General features: G+C 46.7%; 1 pseudogene; it reads left to right on the forward strand.

Annotated features, from left to right (window-relative positions):
- LOC123101489 (uncharacterized) overlaps positions 1–1,499 on the forward strand; it is a 39,451-nt pseudogene extending 37,952 nt beyond the window's left edge.
- Positions 1,500–6,644: the final 5,145 nt, after the last annotated feature.

Here is a 6,644-nt window from a genome sequence, read left to right on the forward strand (position 1 = left end):
GGCATTTGTATGTAGTTACTTTATTAGATTAGAGATATTTATGTTTTTGTTACTGATTCCTACCATTGGTATTACACAGGAGGGGTTTAATCACCCGCAATGTGAAGGCCGCAGTTGATTTGTTTCACCAAAGGTTTGGTGTAAGTTTGCTGCACTAAACTCATTCTGTTCATCTCGTGGTTATACTTTTAGGATGATATCCATTGCTTGCCCATGTATATTACTGTGATATACCTTGGGACACTCAACCCAAATCTGTGTTTATTTTGGTAATGTTCTGCAACTAGTTTCTTGCACCTTTCTGAACATACCTTAATGTTGATCTCCCCAATCCTTGTGTCATGTAGAAAGGCTGAATGTTGATATAGCCAAATTCCGAGGTTATGTTGTAACTCTGCATAACATGTGTCTTTTAATATTCATGTGTTACTTTATGCTCAACCAACTTGATTTTTTGCTAGTCATATATTGGTATGGTGAAGTGAAATAACTTTCCAGGATCTGTAATATTGCAATCATCTTCAATATGCTAATCTCACACATCTGAAACTTACGCAGATGACATTTGTGCCTGCATTAAGCAGAGAATTCCGCCCCTATAAGCCAGATCCTGCTCCATTGCTTCATATTTGCTCCACTTGGGACATTCCACCGACCGAGGTGATCATGGTTGGTGACAGCCTCAAGGATGACGTGAGCATTTTTCATCCCATTATGTAGCTTAGCATATGCATGATTCCTATACAGTTCACTTTGCTTTGTGCCATGGTTTGAGTTATCAAGGCATACTATCAGGATTCCTAAATTAGTGTAGATATTACGAGTTCAAAATTTGAAAGCTCCACAGTAAGTTATACAGTAGTTTCATACTTCCAGCATGCCCATGAATCAAAAGGAATTGTGCTTGTGCTGCTTTCGCTAAATGCTCCTTAATTCTAGCACTTACATAAGCCGGAGTTCAGGACAGTTTTTGTGACAGTTTTGTGAATCTTAAACTTTTCCGATAGCTTGTGCACGTGTACTGATTCATTTGCCTTGCCTTTGAAAACCTTGCGCAGATCGTTTGTGGAAAGAGAGCAGGAGCATTCACTTGCCTGCTTGACGAAACTGGACGATACGGCCCCCACGAATCTTTGCCTGAAGATGTTAAGCCTGACTTCATGGTGTCTTCACTCCCTGAAGTACTGTCGGTGCTTGAGGAGCATTTCGATTTGGCTCCAGTGTCTGTCGCCGAGAGTAGAATATGACAGGAAACGTCGTACACCCTGAATGTAATATGGTATATGTCGAGCTGTATCGATCAGTTTATCCACACCCTCCAAAAGTATGACTGCTAGAAAGAAATTTGTTTTACCCTCCAAAAATATGACTGCTAGAAAGAAATTTGTTTTCAGTTCTGACCGTAGATGCAGCTTCAAGCATGGTGTCGATTACGGATGCATCAGGCTCTGAGGTATTATGGCCGTGAAATTCGCCCCTCATGAATACCTAATGACCATATATAGATGGTGACTGGAATTTAGTAGAGTATAGTTTCTGTCGAAAGAAAACCATAGATGATGTTGTCACTTGCGTCATATTGGTGATGTTGGACGCCCATGCCAGCATGGCTATTTTTGACTATGATCATTCATGGTATAATCTAATATAGGCATTATGTTCATGATAAGTAGACCGTTAATCAAATTACATCTACTAATAATATTCCACCTCAAGACAGCTATCCAGCATGCATATCAAAGTATTAAGTTTACAAGAAATAGAGGATTGCAATAAGCATGATGACATAATGTAGACAAGAAACATTAAGCAATACAACGAGACACCGTTGTTTTATTTTTAGTTGCAAAATACAATAGGAGTCTTCTCTCCATTCTGTCATTGGGATATAGATAGATCACTCCAAGATTAGAACCCACTACAAAGCACCAAGTCTATGAAGAAAACCCATCGAACTTGTCAAAAAGAAAAGATAGATTGGAGAGCATGCAAAGCTATTTAATTATACAACAAGAAATCCTCAAAATATTCAATTGTATTCAATGGACAATCTGATCTTGAAGTGACTATTCATCATATCCCAACAAACACATCCACAAATTATATCAGATGGGTCCCGATCATGTGAGGCAACTCACGGGAATTTGGTATTGAAGATCAAAGAGAAAGAGAGAGCCATCTAGCTACTGGTATGGACCCTAAGGTCCTAAGAAAACTACTCACACATGGTCATGGAGGCGCCAAGGTTGATGTAGAAGCCTCTGGGAGAGTAGCGGAACATGCCTCTAGATTGGATCTCCTCGGAACAGAATCTTGCGGCGGCGAAAAAATCTTATAAAAATATCTCGGATGGTTTCTCTATTTATAGGAATTTATGGTGGTGGAATGGACAAAAGGCGGTAAGTGTGGGGACCACACAACCTAGGGGCGCACCCAAGGGCCTGGTCGTGCCACCTGGTCAATTGGGGGGGGGGGGGGGGGTTGGCTCCTCTTGCTTCCCTCCGATGCTTCCTGGAACCTTCGTGCCTCGAAAAAATCTTATTCAATTGTCATGATGTTTAGGCGTTCGTAGATATGGATTTTCTGTAAATTGAAAACAAATAATATAAAATGCTATAGAAATATAAAAAATGATATTATAATAGCATTAAAAAATCAAACAATATAAATACGTTTTAGACATAGCAGTACACATGCTTGGTGGCATGCATGCTTGTATCTTTTTATTTTCTTGTTGCTAGTTATTGTAACATATGTACTTTCTTGTGGGATTTATCCCTACTAATATGGGAATATAATGAGGGTTTTAGTTTGCCAGCAAAAGGTGTACATATGCAGAAGTAGAATCATTTGTTTTTTATGTTTGTCAGATGTTACATATTCTAGAAGTTTCTTTAAATATGCTTACCAAATAATAGTCTAGATATCCTTATTATGATATTAGTTAGATTGTAGAGACCTCTGCCATGATATTTAATACTAATACTAAAATTTATGCAATTGTAAAAATTAATTCAAAGAGAGCTTTCAAACACATCGTTTAAATTTAGCACAAAGGAAAAAATGCAATGATCTACATTACAAATGTATAGCAAATAACACTATAAAAATCTTTAGTAATTAACATAATTATATGCTTAACTATATCAACTTATAAGCTGAAAAATATAAGTATGAGAAAAATAAATTTAAGGAGGTACAAAAGCTTAGTATAAAATTTAAATTAGGGTGGGGCGGCTCTAAAAGATTCCCAATAAATAGATATTGGCACAAACGCTCGATATACTAGTATGCGGCTGACTAGAAAATCCAACTCGCAAAAACAATATTTTTTGATAAGTTTATGCGTGAGCATCAACATGTTGACTTGGTTTAGCCGAAGTCTCTTCTCCATAGCTTGTACCATCTCTTGCATCAAAGACTCACATATGAATAGTCCGAGGGCCGATGAGACAACGAGTAAGAAGGCAACCATGGAACCGGTCGTGCGGTAGCTTGTTTTAACACTGCCACCTTAGTGCTCACACGGTTCTTCCTGCTATCAGAATGTGTTAAGTCAAATAAGCATCCGCATTGACATGGATAAATCCAAATTAAACTGGGGGCTAATGTCGGGGATATACCCCGCGGTATGACCCGTCCGGAGTCGTAACCCGGCTGGGACTTGGTAAACCGGTAGGAGTCAAGGCAGACAATGTTAAACCGACAGACAATGTTAAACCGGCAGACAATGTTAAACTGGTAGACAATGTTAAACCGACAGACTTTAAGAAGCCCAGGAAAGGAAGTCAAAATAGTTTAAGTCTTAATTCGAGATGGACTCTATATGTAACCCGCCCCTTCAACTTATATAAGGAGGGGTAGGGCTCCTCAAAGAGGACAGGCAAGAAGAAACAATCTTAGGGCTAGACACAAAGAGGAGAGCCGGTTTACGGCGACTCCCTCGTGATGATAATGAGACCTAGCCTCAAACAGCATGTAGGGTTGTTACCGGATGATGTTTCCCGGGGCCCGAAGCTGTCTAAATCCTTGTCTTGTGTTGCGTCTCTCGATTCCACTCAACCCCTCTCAAGCTACCACATAGATGTGTTGGCCTCACGACTAAGTCCTCACACTAAGGACATCTGACGTGTTAATTCCACGACACATCCCGTGGGTAAACAAGGGATATTACGCTGTCTCCTTCCTTGCTCCCGCCATGCTGATGATCTAGTCCTGTTCGGAGAGTTTATTATACCGACCCGACAAGCTCTGATTAGTGGATTTTATAGTTATATTTTCTCTAGTTTAAACTTGACATTCTCAAACAGTTTTATGATTATTACTTCAACTTTACTACTAATTACTAATGCAAAGATGTGCAAATATCCTTATCTGAATGGTTTGTTGTATATATGGACATTATGAAGGAAATATGAGCATATTAAGGAAATGGTTATAGATATGTTTAATTCCGGACAAAGTTGATCACGAGAAGTTGTCTACATGAGAAGGCGACATGTGGTATGACCGCACGAGCTCGCACCCGAGGTCGCACCACATTGTTCCAATTCCTTGGCTTCACATTGGTGCAGTGAGCTCAACGACAACGTCAAAGGTGGTCATGGACAAAGGTGATGTGAATGAGTTGGGCACCGACACAATGGACATGGCGTGGTTTCGCACCCTATTGACAAAGTGGTGGGTGTCGGGTGGTAGGTGCGACATATGCCAACAGGTGGCTTATCATTGTGGGAGCCAGTAAAACATCACCGGTGCCTGGAAACGGGATGAGCCGAAGACATGCACGCCGACGAATCTTACCCAGCTTCGGGGCTCTCTGTGGAGATAACACCCCTACTGCTGCTCTGCGGGGTCTCCGCATGATCACTAGATGAACAAGTAGCTACACAATGCTCCTTGAGCTGTTTGGTGGGAGGAGGAAGAAGGGCACGACTCACTCTCTTCTTCTCCTTGTGCGGTCTCTAACACTAGCAGGCATCAACCCTTTGCATGGGCGTCCCGGGGGGTTTATATAGGCCTACCCCCGGGGGTACAATGGTAATCCAGCTGGGCACGGGGCCCAGCCGTCTGTGACTACGCTCGCTGGCTTCTGCGCCGACTGTTGGGGCCCGCCGGCTGGTGGGTCCCGCCGGCTGCCGGCCCCTCGGCCGACAGGCAGGTCCCACTGTCCAGGGCCTTGTCGGCGGCTGGTTACTGTTGCTCAATCCTGGTGACGAGGGCTTCGTCGAGGTAGGCGTGGCTACAGTGCCGCCGTCCGGCAGGCAATCACTGTAGCCTCACCGCGTCTTGTCTCCTTAATGGGGCGTCTCCTTCGAGGGAGGTGGCAGGCCGGCTGTGGGGAGCCGGCTCCATCTTGGGCTGACTGGGGGAGGCCTGGCCGCCTTCGGTTGTCTCTCTGCTCGAAGGGGCCCACCGCCCATGGGCCGTGCTGGCGGCCCGTCGTGGATGACATCAGGGTCAACATGGCAACAGTGCACGCCGGACGGGTCATGGCCACCCGTACGGCGCACTGTGCCAGGCGTGCTCCGGGATTCGGGGGTGGCAGGCTTCACTGTAGCCACACCCCGTCACATCGCCGTTAAGTGGATGCAAACTTTGAGGGTACGGTCTTGACCACTTTGTGGGAGCCGGCTTCTTGGAGTCGGTCTTCTCGCGGCCGGCTTCTCGAAGCCGGCCCTCCCATGGCTTTCTTCGCGAGGGCTAAAGTCGGGCCGCCTTCCGATAGCCGGCCTAGGAGACAGCCAGCAAGGGGAAGGCGGCCCCATGACTTGGATTCTTGAGAGCCGGATGGGCTCGTAATTTTTTCGGAAGGGCCAGGGGAAGCCGGCTAGGCTACCCATGGCTATTTACTCCGATAGTAGTCCCCGAAGCTGATCGAGCTTCAAGGCTGACAAAGGAACGAGAAGCTTGGTCAGCTTCCTATCCTGAGGGGCCGGCTTTGCTGGTGCGCCCCGACTTTGGAGAGCTCCGTTTCTTGTAGGTGGGAACGTGGTCGACCCGCGAGCTGACCGCAGGCCTTCCCGCGGTCCACGTGGCAGTGAAGCCCTGCCAGTGCACGCGCGCATAAGACACCGCTGTAGGCCCGGGCCTGCCACTCCTAGGCCTCGGCCCAAGCGCGGATCTTCTGTGGCCCATGCGAACCGCTCGCCTTCCCGCGGCGATCTTATTACGCCGTTAGGGCGCAATAATCGCGGTATGTGGGGGAGTGGGCGTAGTTGATCCCCATGCTCCCCCACGCCGCGCCTCCTTGGCTCCGCCGTGCGGTCTATAAGTAGGGGGAGGAGGGGGAGCGGCAGAGGCTTCGCACACTCTCCCTTGCTCCGCCCCCTTTCGCCTTCGTTCTTCTTCTTCTCGCCGCCGCAGCCACCCACCGTTGCGCCATTCCGCCGCCGCGTCGTCTCACTTCCATGGCGCTGTCGAGCTCATGGGATGGCTCCAACGTCCATGAGGACCACGTCGAGTTCCTCCGCCAGACGCGACGCCTGCCCGGCGAGAGCTTCGTGCGGGTCCGTTGAGCGCCGGAGAGCGAGGTTTCGCCGGCACCGGAGGAGGGCGAGCGGGTTATCTTCCGCTCGCACTGCCTGCACGGCTTCAGCCTTCCGGCGAGCGGGTTCCTCCGTTCCTTCCTCGAGTTCTACAAC

This window comes from Triticum aestivum, chromosome 5A (assembly GCF_018294505.1).
Source record: "Triticum aestivum cultivar Chinese Spring chromosome 5A, IWGSC CS RefSeq v2.1, whole genome shotgun sequence".
In the NCBI taxonomy this organism is placed as follows: Eukaryota; Viridiplantae; Streptophyta; class Magnoliopsida; order Poales; family Poaceae; genus Triticum; species Triticum aestivum.